The sequence below is a fragment of the Delphinus delphis genome, chromosome 8 (genome assembly GCF_949987515.2).
Source record: "Delphinus delphis chromosome 8, mDelDel1.2, whole genome shotgun sequence".
Classification (NCBI taxonomy): domain Eukaryota; kingdom Metazoa; phylum Chordata; class Mammalia; order Artiodactyla; family Delphinidae; genus Delphinus; species Delphinus delphis.
The window spans coordinates 54,801,867-54,822,454 of NC_082690.1; the positions used below are offsets into that span (position 1 = coordinate 54,801,867).

Below are 20,588 nucleotides of genomic sequence, written 5' to 3' on the forward strand. Positions count from 1 at the left end.
AACCCTTTCATATCTACATATCTGCTTGCCAGAAGAAACAAGAAACAGCCACGAGAGCAGGAAAATGGTCTTCACCTCACTTCCAGCTTACCTGTCTTGTGTGAATACACATAATTGGTAGATTAACTGCAAGCAAATCTGGTAAAGGTGATTTTTTAGTTTTCCACTGTTTCCAACTAGAAGGGGAGGGGGGTGGAAGTGGAGTGAGCCAACCTACAGTATATACCACCCTAGTTTCATCTAGAAAGTATTTCGGGTTGCAATATGTCAGGATAAAAGCTAAATGAGGAAACACAAACAGGTTCCTCTGCACCTAGTTGATTCCTTCCAAGTGCAGTCACTTCCATAGAATATGTTTTGGATCAGATGTCTCTATGGGAAATCTTCCATATTTCCCCGTGGCCTTTAAAAGAGCCTGACTGACCCAGCCAGCTCTCCTTGTAACTCATGGGATGTACCCAACAAATGTTGGGATGAATGCCCTCTGTGTATGTCAGATACTATGCTAGGCAAAGGGCACGCCAAGTCAAAAAAAGAAAGGCAAGGCCCTGCTTTCAAGGAGTTCTCGGTAGTCTAGTAGGGTGGCACAGGATGAAAACAGTTAGAAAATGATGACAAATGCTAAAATGAAGATATCCTCAAGAGCACGGGTGAGAGGTACATAAATCAGATTGGGGGATAAAACGAGGATAAATATGAAAAGGCTGTCTGTATTCATGTAAAGAGTTAAGTGTAGGGACTTCCCTGGTAGACCAGTGGCTAAGACTCTGCGCTCCCAATGCAGGGGGCCTGGGTTCCATCCCTGCTCAGGGAACTAGATCCCACATGGCACAACTGAAGATTCGCATGCCGCAACTGAAAAAAAAGATCCCATGTGCCTCAACTAAAGATCCCGCACACAGCAGCGAAGATCCCACATGCCACAACTAAGACCTGGTGTAAATAGATAGATAGATAGATAGATAGACAGACAAACAGATAGTTAAGTGTAAAGGATTTTTATTAATTTTCGGATCCTACAAGCCTGGCCCGATAAGCTTAAATATAATCTCTTTCTCCCAATCACCCAACCCAGACACAAGACCCCAAAATTTTCTTTACTTTTCCCAAAATTTTTTAATGAAAATTTTCAAACATACAGCAAAGTTCAAGGAATTTTACAGTGTATACCCACGTATCCACCATCCAGATTCCACCCTTAATATTTTACAACACTTGCTGTATCACAGTGGGCCCCAACTTTTTTGGCACCAGGGACCGGTGTCGTGGAAGACAATTTTTCCACGGACTGGGGAGTCGGGGGGGGGGATTGTTCAGGCAGTAATGCGAGCCATGGGCAGATGAAGCTTCACTCACTTGCCAGCCGCTCACCTCCTGCTGTGCGGCCCGGTTCCTAACAGGCCGCGGACCCCTGCTGTATCACAAACCTATCCATCTATCCATCCCTTTGTCCATCCATTATTCATCTTATTTTTTAAAGCATTTAAAATAAATTGCAAGCATCATTGTATTTCTCCCTAAATATTTCATCATGCATATCATTAACTCATTCACTGGAGTCCAGTATTTGTCCAGCATTTTTCTTTAAGGTAAAATTTACAGAGTGAAATGCGCAAATCTTAAGTGAGTCTTCTCTGAGATTTGACAAAGACATAGACCTGTGTAACTCAAGCACCTGTAAAGCTCTAAAACATTATCATCATCCCAGAAAGCTTCCTCGTGCCCCTTCCTGGACAGTTCCTACCCCCACCCTCCAAAAACAGCCATCATTCTGATATTTTCTTCCCACCATAAATTATTTTTGCCTGTTTTAGAATTTCACATAAATGGAATCTTATAGTATGTGCTTTTTTATGTATAGCTTCTGTCACTCAGCATAATACTTTTGAAACCCGTCCATGTTGTTTAATAGCCCATTCCGTTTTATTGCTGAGTAGTATTTCATCGCATGTATGTACCACAATTTATCTATTTCCCTATGGGTGGATACCTGGATTATTTCCAGTTTTTGGCTATTATGAAAAAAAGTCTACTCTGAATCTGTAATCTACTTTTAAAAAATAGACTTTAACTTCCTCAAACAGTTTTAGATTTACAGAAAAATTGAGAAGATAGTACAGAGAGTTCCCATATACCTACACCCAGTTTCCCCTATTATTAACATCTTACAGTTAATGTCCTTTTTAAGGCCCCCTTTGGCTTAATGTTTCTGGCTGATTGCTTAATGAATTGCTGTTTGGAAAGACTGCAAATGCAGTGCTACCAATAAATTCCCTGCAACGGGAAATTGTTTTTGTCATCCCACTGAAATTATTGACCCAGGCTTTGTTTTGTCCAATAAGCTGGAATCATGAACGCCTAGTAGTTGATAAGTGTATCCGTCCGTTCCTGAGAGTCTTGCCCAAGGAAGAGTTCAGGGTCAGGTCCTTGGGTCTGCAGGTGAAGAAATAGGGCTTCTGTATTCATCTGCACTAGCAAATGATCCCTCCACCACAACCACTTTCTATGTTTTCTACTTCTAGGCTTTCCTCTCACCTCCAGCAAATCCTCAACAAGACTGTAAGACTTTTTCCCAAAGCACAACTTATGATTATAACAGCAATTAATGTTTATGTTGCCCTTGCTGGTTTATAAAGCTCTTTAACATCCATTTCTTCTTCGTTTCAATCTAGTTAAGATACATATTATGCTCACCTTATAGAGGAAGTACTAAAGGTCAAAGGGATTAAATTACTTCTCCAGAGTCACACTGCTAGTGATTAAGAGTTTAGGATATAATCCCAGCTCTGTTTTACCCTTGAATCCTGAATTGTTTCCTTTATATCATATTCTTTCTACTCAAAATTTTGGGCCTCACCATTCTTTTTCTTAAATGATCAAAGACCCGCTGTGACTGGGACTCAACCTACTTTTTCATTCTCATCTTTTCCTGGGAGCCTCTAGGCTCTAGAAACACTCAGTTGTAAATTGTTTCCTGAACACTTCATGAATATTGCTTCCTCCATGCATTTTGATGATGATGGCTTCCCCTTTATGTTCAGAGTATTTTTTCTTTCTTCCATCCTTCATCTCTTGTTCTCAGAATTTGCTTTTGGGAATATTTCTTTATCCTTTAAGACTCCTCTCAGATATTATTACTTTCACTCGAAGCATCCTTTGATCACTTACCTCTCCCCTACCCGCACCCCTCACCCCAGGAACACGTGTCCCTATTCTGTTTATATATTAGACTTTTGAGTGCCAGCAGGCCCATTCCGTATTGAGATACAAAGATGATTAAAACATGATCCCTTAAAGTTGTTTACAGTCTGTTATGGGAATTAGATGTGTATAGAAGTGATGATAACATAAGGATTAAAAATTGACCCAGATATAGATTTACTGAGTTCCCACTGTGTACCCAGCACAGATGCTCAGTACATACTTGTAGAATTGTATTGAATAATGGACATGAGGCATTTGGGCTTAGTAGCAAGGATCTTGAGCTTAGGCAAAGGTGGTGACTTACCTGCTGTGGTTAAAGAGCATAGACTGAGTCTCTGCCCAAATAAATTTCTATTCAATTTCTCCTTAGTCTTCATCTCATTGGGCCAGAACTACGTCTTCTTCAGACATGTTTCAGGGTAGCAAACTGAGTTCTCAGTTGATTTAAACATTCTCTATAATATCGTTTCATCTATTCAACAAGGATCACTGAGGTCCTAGTCTATGTTTGTGTCTTTGTCTGTAGCTGAGAATACAGAGGTGGACAAACTGTTACTCTCAAGAAGCTCAGGCAACTCAAGAAGCTCATAGCAGAATGTAGACACCTCCACAGACAAATAATAATAATAGCCTGAATCTTTTTTGGAATAAGACAAAGCTAATTTAAAGTAACAATTTCTTTTCCTATAGGAAAGCCATTCAGAGCACTTTCATGACCACAATTTCACGTTTTTTCTCTGCATCTAGACTTTTTTTAACCTACAGAAAAAAATTGTACAAACTTGATTCAATAGAGTTTACTACTGTTACTGACCTGTGACCATGATGTATCATTTCATTTTCTAAGGAAAACCAAATTAATGCAAAAACAAAATCCCCCTAAAAGTTTATCAGCATGAACTTAAGTAATTTTTTGATTTTCATGGTATTTGTGTTCGCTAGCCCTCCTCTGGCATCAAGCTGTGATTATTTAATTTAAAAACAAAATATTTTGGGCCGCACTGAAGAGCTTGTGGGATCTTAGTTCCTCAACCAGGGGTCGAACCTGCACCCTCAGCAGTGACAGTGCAGCATCCTAACCACTGGACCACCAGGGAATTCAGTTGTGATGATTTTAAATAAGACATTTACCTGAAAATAACACCTGTTCTGACTATCTCACAAGGTTGGAAGCATTTTCCATAAAAAGAAATGAAGAAGCTCTTTGGGCACTGGTATGGAATAAGCTCCAAGATATAATTTAAGTGGAAAAAAGTGAGCCTCAGTTACACTATCTGTAATGATACTGAATCATACTATGCGACCATTTGTATTTAAAAAGGGAAATATTATATATATTTACTGTTGCATACGTAAAATATCTCTGAAATGAAACACAAGAAACTCGTAACAATGGCTATCTCTACAAAGCAGAGAACAGGATGGCTGGGGTTAGGGTGGAGGGAGACTTTTTTCTGTTTGCTATTTTAGACCTCTTGATTCTCGAGCCATGTTACTTCAAAAATACAGTGTTTAAAAATAAATGAACAAAAATGGTTTAGGGATAATTTACTACTAAAGTTCATAGGAATAGGCAATTGTGGATTTTCTTTTTTATGCATGGCATTATTTCATCTCATGTTTTCTGGTAAAATCATCCTCTAAGTATAATCTCTATATCTCTTGACTGCTGACAGTGTGGTGGTTGTCAGGGTGTTGCTAAGTCATGTAAGATTCTTAGAAATCGCACGCTTTAGGTTGGTAGTAGTTTCTGTGGTCAGGAAGAAGGTGCATATGAGCATAGATAGAGTTCTTAGAAATCTAGCATCATAAACTTTCAGGGCTGAAAGATACAGGAGTTCATTCTAGTTCTCCTCTCACCGTATGTTTGTATTCCCTCTGCAACATTCCTGCTTAGGGGTCATTGTCATTACGATGTTGCTGCATATTATTAATGCCAGCGAAATTAAGAGTGCCTCAACTTAAGTGGTCTCTGTGCTGTCCTGGGAAGATCACTGGACTAGAAGTCAGATTGACATCTAACGTCAGCTCTGCCACTGGTTCACTATGTGGCTTCAGGTAAATCACCTACCCTCTCTGGGTCTCTGTTTCTTCATCTCTAAAATTAGGGCATTATTAATTTTGATTATCAATTAAAAAATAAAATAAAATTAGGGCATTAGACTGTGCCAGGGGTGGAAGGTACAAGGTATGCCTGTTGCCACTTCCCCCTCCCTACACATGATAGACATCAGTTCCGTTTGGGCAGGTTCTTTACGATAGATTTACCACAAATGAAGTCTCGGAATGCTTCTCAGCACAGTCCTCCAAGCAACTAGAACCAATAGGTAGGACTTGGGTAGGACTTGGCAAGTGAGATAAAAGTCATTCCCTTTCATCTCGAAGGTTCTCAAGCAGCAGTGTGCTGGTAAATGTTTAACAACAGGTTCTCAGAAAGAAAAAAAGAAGAAGAAGAAGAAGATGCTCTGATTTATAGCATTTGCCAGTTTTCATGATATAAATACTCCCACCATGACTGATGTCAAATTACTAAGGTGAAATCAGCTGGGTTGCAGAACTACTGAAAACTTAACAATCAGCTTTCATGAGCTGATAGAAGCTGACTCCAGCACATAACTATAAAATCGATGACTTTGGACTAACTGACCACAGCTGTAAGTGAAAATGACATCCTCCCTATGGAATTTTATCCAGAGGTATAATTCTTGGTTTACAGTCTTTGGGATTTGGAAATACTTGAGTGTCAAGAGATCTTTATGAAATTCTTCTACTCCCCTGAGCCTCAGTTACACTATCTGTGAAATGGGACCAAGGATTCCTACCTCATAAGATTATAGTCAGTAATGAGAGACTGCATATAAATCACTTAGCAGGGACTTCTCTGGCAGTCCAGTGCGCTTCCAATGCCGGGGTGTGGGTTTGATCGCTGGTCAGGGAACTAAGATCCCACATGCCTTGTGGCACGGCCAAAAAATAATAATAATAATCATCACTTAGCACAGTGCCTAGCCCATCGTTTGACCTCTCAACTATTCCCCCTCCCTTACCAAAGTGGAGGTTGTTATGTTAGATTGTGTCTTTATCTTTTCCAGACTCCCAAAAAACTTGCCGTTGCTCTCCTTTCAGCCCTTCTCTTTTCCTAACCATTCTACTCCCTTGACGTTCCCTTTTCCTCTCCCTCCTCTGCTCTAATGTACTTAACCTTCTGTCTGAATGGAATCTAAATACTTAATCTTACCTATTCCTAATGTGTTATCTGTATTTATCCTCTATCCAAACCTCTCTTGGTAATCTGTGCTGTTGGAGACTGTAGGCACACTTGCAGGCAGAGACCAACTCTGTGTCTCTTGGACTGTCCCCCGTCACAACACCATGAGTAAATAAGTGTTAATAAGTCACCTCTCAGGATCAAACTTATATCAAGGATGTTGCAAAAAAACAGCTTCTCTTACGCAGGTACCCGAGAAGGCTGCTGCAGATCTGCCCAGAGCTTGGTGGCCGATACCTAGTATGTGCTCTGGTTCTGAGATGAAGTCCACGTTCCTTAACTTCTTCCCATTGCCTTTTTCTGATCCCTTCAATAAGGATATAAGACCCTCTTGCTATTCATTCCACTAGCATGCCATATTTCCCTTTATCATAATATTGATCGTGCTTTATTATAATTATTGATACTTGTTTTTTTGTTGACATCTCTGCTAGGTACTGGGCTCTGAGATCAAGGACCGCGTCTGTATTGTTTACTGCCGTATCCTCGGCCCCTAGCACAGTGCCTGGTACATGGTAGAATACTGAATGTATAAATTCATTATTTTAAATGAATTTTTAATAAGAATTTGCTATCCTATAAAATGAATAGAAAGCCGCTAATGTAACTCGTTGCTGAGTTTGGTTAGTCATGTGGTAAATTTTCTTACAGCGCATCTTCTTTAAGTTGTGTACTCAGGTAAGAGCTTGCAGTTTCTGTCATTATATCTGGTTCTCTCAAGAGCCACAGAGATCAACATTACAAAGCCTAAGGGAAAGTCAGAGGGGTAGACATGGGAGAAAAAAAATCTAAACAACAGGAACTGTACCACTTTTTTTACCTTCTAATGCTATAATATGTATCTTCATGCATATATAGTTTTCTTTCCTTTGAATTATTCCCTTAGTCATTTGCCAGAAATGAGAATTATTGGGCAAAAGGGGATGAACATTTTTAAGGCTCTTGAAATACTGCCAAATTGTTTTCCAGACACATCATATCAACAAATAGCTTTGAGCAACAGACATGGGTGTCTGTTTAACCACACACTTACCACCACTGGGAAATGTCATTAAAATCTTTTTTGCTAGTTTAATAGAGGGGGGAAAATGGTCTTCCCCATTCCTTTCAGTTAATGTTTGGTCTTTTTCATCTGCTCCTTCATGCAGCTCTTTCTGAAGGAGCATCCTACCCCTCAAAGACTTGTTCAGAGGCTGTGAGGCTCACAACCTCATTGGCCCCTGGGGCACAGCATCTCCGTTGTGCTGTGGTGGGGAGGGGCGGTGATAGAGGGAAAACATAACACAAACCACACCATTGTTAGGGGATGAGGTTGCTGGGATAATGCTGTGAGAAGGGATGAAAAGAACGATTCTCCATTCTTGATTGTTGTGATGTCCAAGGATGAGCCAACAGCTCCAGCACGGGAAGGGATGGGTCTTTACTGCTGCCAGATGCTCCTTTTTCCATTGCTGCCTTCCATTATTTCTGGTTCGAAGGGGGTGAGGGGGGTAGCCTAGCAGCTGAAACAGATTAACTTTTATGCCTAGTTTCCTCCCTTTGAGTGATTGCCCTGGACCTGGGGACATTCACAATTAGTCAGAAACTGTTTAGAAATAAGAATGTGGTTCAAGGTCCATAATGTATAAGAGCCAACCTTCTGGAGTTCATGCACCATTCCTGCCTTAATCTATGGGAGCTGCATGAGGCAAAGAGAGCTTTCTTCCCTCTCCTTCCCTACTGCCACTGCCTCATTCAGGCCCTCATCCTGTTTTGTCTGTACTATGGCCATAGCTTCCTGTTTCCCTCCCTTAATCTACCCTCTTGTACACTGTTACCAACGTGATATTTCTATGACCTGCACATCAGATCTTGTCACTCTCCAGCTTCAGCTGTCAGTGCTTCCTCAAAACTTTTAGCATAAAATCCAAGCTCCTTTTCCCAGCTTTTTGGGCATTTAGCAATCAGATCCCAAACTGCTTTTCCAGACTGGCTTCCACCTCTCCTCTGGACTGTGCCCTGACTAGTGTATCCATTCTCTATAAGGGACTCCCGTTGGTCCTTCTGCCCTGTTTGCCCTTCTGCCTCTGTTCTACCTGACTCACTCTTTCTAATCCCTCCTCAAAAATCAAGGGCCCTCAATTATCACTTCTCTGGTGGATTTTCCTGGATTTCCCCTAGCGGTTAATCACTCTCTCCTGTAACCTACACATAGATCACGATGTCTACCTTTGTTTCCCTCAAATCAGGAATTATCACCTTCCTTTTGTATATTTGTATTTGTGAATCCCCCAGCCCCTATCACAATATTTTGCACACAATAAGTGCTCAAAAATGTTTCCTTTCCTTCCCTTCTGCTAGCCTATTCTTGCGGTACGTGGGGCTCTCACTGCTGTGGCCTCTCCCGTTGCGGAGCACAGGCTCCAGACGCGCAGGCTCAGCGGCCATGGCTCACGGGCCCAGCCGCTCCGCGGCATGTGGGATCCTCCCGGACCGGGGCACGAACCCGTGTCCCCTGCATCGGCAGGCAGACTCTCAACCACTGCACCACCAGGGAAGCCCTGCTAGCCTACTCTTAATCTCTTTAACCGTCAATGTGTTTGTATTTTTATAGCTGAAAGGGAATGTAGTATAGTTTAATCCTTTTTTTTTTTCTTCTTTTTTTTTTTTAATGGTTAAAAAAAAACCAAAGCTCAGTAAGGAGAGGAATTCGTCCTGGAATACACAGCCAGATTTAATGGCAGAGCTGGGGAACTGGATTGTGCTGAGCTCCTTAGGTAGTTTGAAAAAATCTTTGAAATAAAGGATTGCATCAGGGGAGAGGAAGGAACTAAGGTTCATTGCCAAGTTTTATTGCTGGATGCTTTATGTATGTTAATTATTTCTATTTTTGGAACCTTATTCCTTTTTAAAAAAATTGTCGTAAAATATACATAACATAAAATTTAGCAACTTGACCATTTTTAAGTGTACAAGTTCAGTGGCGTTAAGTACGTCCACATCCTTGAATGGTGGCACAACGGCCACCACCACCCATCTCTAGAACTCTTTTCATCTTGCAGAACTAAAACTCTGTACCCATTAAACAACAACTCCCTATTCCCTCCTCCCCCAGCCCCTGGCAATTACCATTCTACTTTCTATGTCTATGGGTTTGACTTCTCTAGGTACCTCATGTACGTGGAATTGTACAGGAGTTGCCTTTTGTGATTGGTTTATTTCACCAGGCATGAAGTTTGCAAGGTTCATCCATGTTGTTGCATGTGTCAGAATTTCCTTCCTTTTTAAGGCTGGATAATATTCCATTGTGTGTATATACTGCATTTTGTTTCTCCCTGCATCCATAGATGGACACTGGATTGCTTCCACCTTTTGGCTACTTTGAATAATGCTGCTATGAACATGGGTATACAAGTATCGTTCAAGACCCTGTTTTCAATTTTTTTTTGGTATATACCCAGAAGTGGAATTGCTGGGTCATATGGAAATTCTATTTTTAATTTTTTGAGGAACCACCGAACTGTTTTCTATAGCAGCTACATTACTTTACGTTCCCACCACAGTGCACAAGGGTTCCTATTCCTTCACATCCTTGACACATTTGTTACTTTCTATTTTTTTGATAGCAACCATCCCAATGGATGTGCAGTGGTATCTCATTGTGGTTTTGATTTGCATTTCCCTAATGATTAGTGAGGTTGAACATTCTTTCATGTGCTTATTGGCCATTTGTATATCTTCTTTGGAGAAATGTCTATTCAAATCTGCCCCCTTTTTAGTCAGGTTGTTTTTGTTGTTCTCATCGTGTTGAGTTGTAACGGCTCTTTATATATTCTGGATATTAACCCCTTATCAGATATATGATCTGCAAATATTTTCTCCCATTCCATGGGTTATCTTTTTGCTCTCTTGTGTCCTGTGATTCACAGAAGTTTTTAATTTTTCTGTAGTTCAATTTACCTATTTTTTTTCTTTGGTTACCTGTGCTTTTGGTGTTATAGCTAAGAAATCATTTCCAAATCCAACATCATGGAGCTTTTCCTGTATGTTTTCTTCTAAGAGTTTTATGGTTTTTGGTCTTACATGTAAGTCTTTGATCCATTTTTAGTTAATTTTTGTGTATGGTATAAAGGTTCATCTTCATTCTTTTGCATGTGGATATCCAGTTTTCCCAGCACCATTTGTTGAACAGTTATATGTTACCTCATTTTATATGCACAGTAATCCTGGGATGTTATAACTATCTAACGGATAAGAAAACAGAAGTTGAAATATCCCTGGAGACACCCTAAAAGCAGGGTCCTTTGTAACCTAGGTGGGCCAAAGGTATAAAAGAAGAAGAAAAAGACCATTTATGATATAAAGTGAGAAGAGGGGAATGGAGAGGGAAAAAATTGCATAGGCAGCTAGCCTTGAGCAGAACTTAGGGGTAGACTTCAAGTTCACTTGAGAGCCCTTCTCCTTCTGCCCTTTTACTGTCCTCCTCCCTCATGTGACTGTGCTTCTCTGATTCTCTTAAGGTAGCTCCTTGGTTTGCTGACTCTATTTTTTTTGTTTTTTTTTTGCGGTACACGGGCCTCTCACTGTTGTGGCTTCTCCCGTTGCAGAGCACAGGCTCTGGACGCGCAGGCTCAGCGGCCATGGCTCACGGGCCCAGCTGCTCCTTGGCGTGTGGGATCTTCCCGGACCAGGGCACGAACCTGTGTCCCCTGCATCAGCAGGCGGACTCCCAACCACTGTGCCACCAGGGAAACCCATTGCTGACTCTTTTGAAATTCTTTTAAGAGGATCCTTTATAGCTTTTCCACAGTCTGTCCCAACCTGTTTTCTCAGCCTTCCCTGTGTCACTCCTTTCCTGCCACTATGAACCCTTACTTGAGCTGTGTTACTTCTCACTGCCACCTTTATTCCACATGGTCATTTTAGTCACTCTGCTTTTAGTGCACTACTGTCTCTCTCCAAGTCCTCATACTCATCTGTGTGTCTCCACAGCATGTGGCACAATGCCAGCCACAGAAGTGGATGCTCAGTGCTCAGTAAATATGTTGAGAAGATGACGAGACAGTTTTTGTTCATCTGTAATCTTGAATGCATAATCATTGTATTCATATTTGTGTTGACAACAGTACTCACTCATAGTGATTATGAATGCATAATCATTCCGCATGTGCATGACAGTCTTCCTCTCAGGGATTTTAAAAGATCTTGTGAAATGGTCTCTGCCTGCCGTTGACTGCAGTCCACCTAGGAGAAGACAAAATACTTTTCCGTGCACTTTACTCCTCTGTATAACATGTAGTCCTTGCAGCATTCAGTGAGTGGCAGGGAGGGCTGACCTTAGCCCCGTTCACTGTTAGGATGCTAATGCATAGCAAAGTTGAGGGGTTTGGCTGAGGTCACACAGGCAGAAGAAGATTGAGGTGGGATTTGAACCTGGGTGACGGACCAGGCAAGATGCTTAACCATTTCAAGCAGCTCGCTTTGTTCGTCCTCAAAATGAAGATAATATCATGTACTTCCTAGGTGGTTGTGAGTATTGAAAATCAGACAGTGTACATGAGTAAAGAGTTGAGCACAGTCCTGGCACATTGTATAGGTGCTCAAATGCTAGCTAGTATTATTTGTCTCTGTATCTGGTGTTTCGTCCCTCTTGTAACACATTGTGTATTACTTTGGAAAAGAGATTTGCAAGTACCATCACAGTGATTTAGTCTCCGTTTGTTGGGAGTATTAATAGGCACCCCTGTTTACATGTGTGTCCTACGTAAAGTACCTCCTGTGATTCCTGTCTGACTCAGGTGCTCAGTGAATGATTCCTTTACGTCCCTCCTGGCTTTGTGCTTTTATGCATGAATTACAGGGGACTTGATACTTCTGGACTTGATACTTCTAAGTCCAGAGGCTAAGGAATATTCCAGTTTGGAATAGAACACAGACCTCTCTCATAATTTCCAGACGGTGAGTTCTTTTCAGTCACTCTTTCTGCAGTCTCCCCTGTGTTCCCTTCACATCTCTCTCTCTCTGTGTGTGTGTGTGTGTGTGTGTGTGTGTGTGTGTGTGTGTGTGTGGTAGGTGGATTTAAGTTGGAAGAGTCATTGAGGCGTAGTAGAAGCTAATCTGTACCAATGTCTTATTTGCAGTTTGTAGAGGCCCCACGGCACTTGTGTGATAAATGGTGTTGTGTAAGTTAAAATGCAACTAAGGGTCTCTTCAGTGTTTCTTGAATTAAGTTTATTATGTGTGCTAATTTGCGCCTAGAGGCTTTTGTTGTTATTTGTTGTAGTGACTGTGGCAGTAATGAGCCTGCTCCCAGCATAGCTTGTTTGCATTTGGCAGGACTCCACGGTGTACCCTGAACAAATGAATCAGCCTATTTGGGGCATGGGAAAAAGGAATCATAGGGAGGCAATGAGTGTTGCTCATGAGCCCCAGTGATCTGAGATGGGGGAATACCAGACAGTTCTTGTTCTGTTCCAACCTGGATTATTGCTTAGCCTATGGAGTATCAAGTCCCTTGTAATTCACCGACAAAAGCACAAAGCCGGGGTGGGGGCATGGGGGTAGGAGGGATTCGTGCAGGGATGGACCAAGGAAAGGAATCATTCACTGAGCGTCCGAGTCAGACAGGCATCACATGAGGCGCTTTACATAAGGCTCCCATGCGGAGCAGGAGTGGCTGTTAATATTCCCAATAATCTAGGATTCTGATCCAGGCTCAGGACTATCTCCTTTATTGTAGTGGGTAATACTTTGTTTATCTGGCAGCTGCATTGATCCACACATTTGAAGAACTTAAAAAATCTTCAGAGTGGTCCCAAAGCCAACACACTAACGCTTACACACGACCGATTCTCTTTACAACCTTATAAGATAAACAGAGCAGGTGATACTTTCTTCATGAGTCTTAGAGAGGTCATGGAACTTTCCTGAGATCACACCATAAATAGCAGACTAATGATTGAACCCAGTTTTTCTGATAGATCACCACTCAAAGGTCCTCTAGTTATAAGATGCAACATAAAACAGTGTATTATGTAATAACGTCTTATTTTTAGTTCCTGCTTCTACCACCCTTGTTGAGAGTCTTAATACTTCAGACCTAAAACGTTGCAGAAATCCCTAGCTGAGAGATGTAAGGCAGGTCTGAGTTTAAGAGGAGAAGCCTTGGTTAGCAAGAAGAGCCCAGAAGACAGAGTCAGAAGTCCTCGCTTTGGTACCTCATAGCTTTTTATCTATGGTTAAGTTACTTAGCTGCTTCCTGCCCCAGTTTCTTCATCTGTAAAACGAGATAACAGTAGTAACTACTCATAGGATGGGTAAGGATGAAATATATATAAAATGCATAGTTCAGTGCCTGGCATAGAGTAAATGTATTTAGTTATTATTCTTACGCTAAACAGCACACAGCTTGGAGAAAACGCAAAATAATCTCCCTCTTGCTTTTCCCATATTTTCCGACAAAGCGCAAACACAACATTATCTAAAATGCTACAAAGTTATAAAACTCAAAACAGAAAATTTACAGTACCGACTATACAATAAAAGCCAAAAAAGCAATGTGCACGTTGCCAAGGTAACCTGCAAGACCACCATGAATACCAGTACAACAGGGGGTTCTGTGATGACCTAGCAGAGCTGGCTCTCAACTCGCTCACCAATTTCAGAGAGAGAAAGGGAGACGTGGGGTGTGCGTGTGCGCATGTGCACGCATGAGTACATGTGCAAAGAACCATTTGGGGCAGATAATGGGGTATTTGACCCTAGAGGTCCGAAGAGGACTCAAGCCGGGGAGCAGAGCCAGGCTAACAGGAGTGACAGCTGCGCAAAAGCATGCCCTTTCCTGAGGGACGCTGCAGGCCACCAGATTGGCCTCAGGTCATCTGTGGAATGGAGAAATGTGCCCCCAGGCTGGGGCTGAACCACCACCTGGAGCCCCCTGCTCATCCCCGCTGGCTTTGCCACCAAACTGACTCTCAGGAACTAGAAACGTGGGAGCTGTCTAGCTAGAAAACTGGAGGGCATCTTTATCGGCATGACCCCAAACCAACAATGCTCCTGCAGCCAGAACTCTGCCACCAGGGCAAACGTCTCAGTTGCTGCCTTCACCTTTGAATCCTGCCCCTGAGTGAGGGATTTCTTTCCTACTGATCCTCCTTCGGCTAGAAAAGTGACAAAGGTGAGTTGGATGGGATGCAGCTCCCAGGGGCGGAGCTTCAGTGGCCCTGCTTATCAGGAGGAGTTGGAGCTGGAGTGGCTCCTATGATGGCAGCGGGCGGGGGACCTGCATGCGCGGCCGAGGGGAACGTGGCCTTCTCCTCAACCGTCGGGGTGACCTGCGCCGCATGGGGGACAGTGGCAGCATTCTCCTGGGAGGGCCGACTCGCCTGGGGGTAGCCTAGGCCAGGGGGCCAGCACAGCAGTGGCAGTGGTCCTCCCGGCCAACAACTTGTCCTCTGTCCGTGTGCTTCAGCACCTTCTTGGCTTCATCTGGTTTCTCAAACTCCACATATGCGTAGCCTTTAGGCAGATGGGGGTGCATCCTTTCTACAGGCACGTCAATCATTCTACTTTTCCCATAGGTGGAGAATATATCCATGATGTGATCTTGGTCACATTCCTGGTGAGGCTCCCAGTGTGTTCTCTGGTGGGTTTAGGGGACAGCTCTGCCTTTTCCTTTCCTTTTCATCTAATTGGGGTGGTTTGGATTTGGAGCGGGAACGCCACCTGTTGTCATGCCTGCGCCGAGAAGGACTCGGAGAGCCAGGGGAGCTGCCGGAGCTGGAGCTGCGGGATGTGCTGGAACTTCCTGAGCGGCTCGATGCCGAAGATGAGCTGCAGCCGCTGCTGGAGCCCGAGCCGCAGGTCGAGCTGGACCGAGACCTGGTGCTGCTGCTACCACTGGAAGCGCTGCGCCTCTTTCGAGTTTTTTTTTTCTTTTTTTTCTTTTTTTTTTTTTGCGGTACGCGGGCCTCTCACTGCTGTGGCCTCTCCCATTGCGGAGCACAGGCTCCGGACGCGCAGGCTCAGCGGCCATGGCTCACGGGCCCAGCCGCTCCACGGCATGTGGGATCTTCCCGGACCGGGGCACGAACCCGTGTCCCCTGCATCGGCAGGCGGACTCTCAACCACTGCGCCACCAGGGAAGCCCTCTTTCGAGTTTTATCCCCACCACCGCCCTTCTCGCTTGACTCCTTTATCTTTAGAGCGATCCTTGGACTTCTCATCAGAGCGGTCTTTGCATTTGGTAGGAGAAGGAGCCCTAGTGCTGGACTTGTTATTGTTTTCTTTGACTCCTAACAAGCTCTTCTTTTTCACTCCTGATAAATCCATTCTCCCCTTCTGAGGTGTTCAGAGCAGCACTGACGGCCTCACTTAATCTGAACTCTCACTTCTAACTTCAGTCTGAGAAACTATCCCTCATCAACTGCAATTTACACCAAAGTGCAGCATCTCCCACCACCACCCCCCGGCCCCGCCCGCGACCTCCTCCTGCCCTCCTCAGCCGCTGAGGCTGGCCTTCCTATATTTTCTTATCGAAGAATTATTGGGAAATACTTTATCCTTTCCCCCTTTCCTCCTCCTCCTTCTCTTCTTCCTCCACCTTTTCCTCTTCCTTCATAGGACAGCCTGGCTCAGAGCTTACATTAAACACCAGGGGGCATTCAGTTGATTGTAGCATTCATTGGATTCAGGGCGTCTTACATAATGTCCTGCCTTGTGACATAGACGTGGAAAAAGAACTGTTTCCAAGCCTAGAGTTGGGAGGGAAGTCAGTATTCGTAGTCATTTGCAGCAAGGCATGAAGCTGATTTCTATCAATAGCTCCAGAACTGCACAGCGTTATTTGTTAGATACAACTGTCAGTAGAACTCACCTATGCCTCCTTCCTTGTGTCTCCCACCCCATCTCAGTGTCTCAGGTATCCAGCCTTTGCCTAAGCTGGCCTGAGCTTCTGGTAGGAACCTCTCTCAGGACCTACCATCCCCTGTCTGGTTACCACCTCTCCCTGAGTCCAGGTGTCTAACACTTTCTAGGTGTCTGGCTACTCTGGTAAACTAATTGCATCTTAGGTATTTGTAGAAAGAAGTAATGAATAAACAAATGTATTGAGGCAATATGAAAGCAATACAATAACCAGTACCAAGTCATTAACAGCCTGGCCCAGGCCTGGCGCAAAGCAGTGGCTCAGTGAAGATGTTGCATAAATTATTACTTTTAGTGTAATACATTTGCTCTCCTAATCATGTGTTTGAAGCCTAGTTCAAATGCTTCCTCCTTTGTTAGACTGTTCTCATATCACATATAAACTTTCCCACTTCTATACGCTAACAGAATTTTATAGGAAAGTTTGAAACGTTTATATTCTTTATTTAGGGAAAGAAAAAAAACAGCCTTTCACTTCTGGTTCTCACAACAACACTGTCCAGATTATCATCTTCATTTTATAGTTGAAGCTTGGTGATATGAAAGATCCCAAGTTCGTGCAGTTCATAAGTAGCAAAGCTGACTCCAAAACTTACTTTCAGCTATTAAATTGTTCCTGTTGCAATATGGTACACAGGTGAATGTGTGTTTTATTTAGTTGTGTTCACCACTGGAACAGAGGCGCTTTTACTCTAAGGACTGTCTCCTGCTGCTGCCTGTGCTTCCCAGAGCTTCACATATAAAACACGTCTTAAAGCAAAGTGCCAATTTTAACAGGGTCTTCAGTGCTGGAATTAAAGGGATGGCCAATGGCAGAGTTTCGTACAAAATCCGTGTAGAGAGAGAAAAAGTTTGTGCTTATATAGAGAGCTCCCTAATGGGCCTTCTTCATTTTTTAAGATGGACCATAGGGCATACCCCTGCAGGTACTCTTTCTGATGGTTTGTACCACTGAATATGTCCTTTACCCTTTCCTGTACCTGAAGCTGCAGCTATTAACACGTAGCAGAAGACTCAAGAGAAGTGATGGTTGAATGCTACATGTCCTGGGCCACGGTCCTCCTCAGCTAACTGAGACTCATCACTATTAATATCTGGGTTTCCATTAATACTGTCTTTTCACTGTGAGCTAATTTAAATCTTCTGTTCTCTAAGCTATTCTTAACCATACATTCTCAGGCCTGGGCCTGGTTCCCAACTACAGATCGTAACTCTCCATTTTGGCTTTTGGACTTCAGAAGTCATAGGAATCCTGCCCCTATTGCTTCTCAGAGGAGAGGTGGAGCTCTGTTGGAATTTTGGGTGGGACGCTTCTCGGTTATGCAGGACTGCCCCATGCCTTGTTTGAGGTTAGTATCCCTGTCCCCTGCCCTCTGATGCATGGAGTACTCCCCAATCATTGTGACAACTTACCCCCCACCTCACACACACACACCTTTCCGCACCCTGGAGGGGGCGGTACTGCCACTGGCTGAAAGCCACTATAACCTGACACCTGTCTCTGCCACCTTGATCCCCGTTGACTTCAGTCTCCTTCCAAGGTGGAACTAGGACTGGGGATGTTCCCCTCTACATCTTGAGAAAAGAAGGTTCCTCAACTTCTCCAGAGCTCCCATCTTTGTGGAGAGACGAATTAAGGCTCTGATACAAGATCTCTTTGGGGATTGGGCTGCTGAGACCAACTGAATGTCACTGTTACTCTATCAAGACAGTTTTAACCCACAAAACAGGTTTTAATTCTCTTAAAATCACATGAGGGTTGAGGGGCGAGGATGCTCAGGGAATGGGCAGTGACTGTTCATGAGTAAATGACTATGGGGTTTCTTTTTGGGTGGTGAACAGAGTCTGGAATTAGATAACGGTGATAGTTGCACAACGTTGTAACTACAGTAAAAGTCACTGAATTGTCCACTTTAAAGAGTGAATTTTAGAGTGAATTCACATGCTATGTGAATCATATCTCAAAGTCTTTTTGTTGCACGAGTCTCCTGCTCTTTGTGTTTTTCCTGCCTAACATCTGGCTTCCCAAGCTTAAAACTTAAAAAATCTTACAGTCATGATTCGTTCCTCTCCTTTCCTTTCTATTTCTAATGGGTCACTGAAACCTAACTTCTAAGTAATTCTCAATACCCTTTTCTTTTCCTCTCTGTCCCACTACCAGCCAGTGACCTTACTCAAGCTCTCTTCCCTTGCCTGTACTATTGTGACCAACTCTTGATTTCTCTCCTTGTCTTCAGACTCTGCCCACCTCATCATCCTTCCAGATGCTTCCAATTATATATTCTACAACATTTTATTGTGAAATATAATACAATGCAAAAAATGTATGTAGCATACAGTTCAATGAAGGAAACACCCATATTACTACCACCCAGGCCAAAAAAATGACTGCACCTCAGAAACCCCTGTGTGTCCCTTCCCAATCATCTCCTTCTTACTCCACCCCTGTCCCCCCTTCCAGGTATATAATGACTTCTGTGGTAATCACTTCCTTGCTTTCATTTATAGCTTTACCATGTGTATCCTTAAGCACTATGGTTAATTTTGTCTAGTTTTGAACTTTAAATGAAATCACATTTTCAACCTTGCTTTCTTCTCTCAATTTCATGTTTGTAAGACTTTTCATGTTGTATGTAGCTCAGTTAGATTTTCTTAAAGCCTAGATCTGATCCTGTTTCTTCCCATCACCTAGATGATAAGTCCACGCTCCTTGGTGTGGCTACATTCAAGACTATCCATGATCTGATCTTAAACCTTTCTCTCCAGCCTCATTTGTGATGACCTCTCCCCCTACATCCTTTCCTGTAATCATACATAAGCACTTGCCGTCTCCAGAAGATGCCACATATTTAGATGCTTCCTTATGCTTAAAATACGGAATCTCTTCCTGCCTTTTCACCCTGGCATATTCTTTGACTCCTTTCTCAAGGTAGAGTAAATCGATCTCTTTTCTGTGTTCCATAATTATTATAATTCTTTATCCTTTTTAACACTGTCTGCATTAGGATTACAGATAGTGGTTATTGAGCATGCACGGTGAGCCAGGTGCTGAGATTGGATTGGTACTAAGTAGATGCTCAATAAGTTTTACTTTCTTCCCCACTTTGCACAGTGTATGTTTGATCCTGCAGTTGAATTCTTTGGGGATGGCAGCATTCCACCTTTAAATCAGCAGTGTAAGAGATGGTAAACTACTTTACCTCCTCTGGAGCATCATTCTGAAACCTTTCCTGATAGTCGCCTTTCTGGCTGAGGTCAGCAATCTCTCAGGTATTTGGAAGTTCCAAGAGGCTTTTGTGCCTAAAGAGGAATAACATCATCCTAATAGATGACATTAAACATTACTTGTTACTTACAGATTGGTTTACATTGTCTTAATTGCCGTGACAAGTTTAATTTGGCTGATTCTCTTGAATACATCAAAACCCTTAAATAGTAAATAAGACATATACAAATACAGTGGTTACAAACCTTATGTGTATACTTATGCTTCATCTTATTCGAAAACATCAACACCTTGGGCTTAATTAATGTCTTCATTATTTTTGTACTTATTTGCATGCTGTACTTACTTTGGTATCATCCCAAGATTTAAGTTATAATTTTGACTTTCCCAGGCAAATAACCTTTTCCAGGGAAATAAGCAGGAAATCGCCTGACCAGAAGAAAAAGTAAAAGGAACACTTTTTCAAATTGGCAAAGTCTTGCTATCCAGTTATAAACTAACTGCTCCTTGGTTGGGTCCGTGGCTCGGTCTCTTCACAGTGTTTTAGATCCCTGCCACTGGTTGTGAGGCCGAGCTTCATCTTTCTAGATAAACTTCAGTTGCTACATTAATATGACCTTTAGTTCATGCTTTCACACAGGTTTTATCTTCTTATAATCTAATTTCTTCCTTTGAAAGGAGGAGATTTTAGTCTCTTGCTTGGCCAGGGTTATAAACACTGTCCAGTCATTATGCGACAGTGACCTGAATGTTACCATTATTCAGAACCTACTGCTTATGCTTCAGCAAACACATCACTGCGATTAGTGATGCATATAGGAAAGTGGTCCTCAGAGTGTGGTTCCAGACCCAGCAGCATCAACCAGCATCTTTTGATCAGTTGTTTGAAATGCAAGTTCTCAGACCCCACCCCAACCTCAGCCTTCTAGATCAGGAACTCTGGGGGATGGGTCCCAGGCATCTGCATCTCAGCGTGTCCTCTGGGTA

At 42.8% G+C, this 20,588-nt stretch overlaps 1 protein-coding gene and 1 pseudogene across 1 annotated transcript in view; one reads left to right on the forward strand and one right to left on the reverse strand.

Moving 5' to 3' along the window:
- GAB2 (GRB2 associated binding protein 2) overlaps window positions 1–20,588 on the forward strand; it is a 170,508-nt gene that overhangs the window by 72,682 nt on the left and 77,238 nt on the right. The gene's annotated exons all lie outside the window — the stretch shown is intronic.
- On the reverse strand, window positions 14,709–15,781 carry LOC132429337 (RNA-binding protein with serine-rich domain 1-like; annotated as a pseudogene).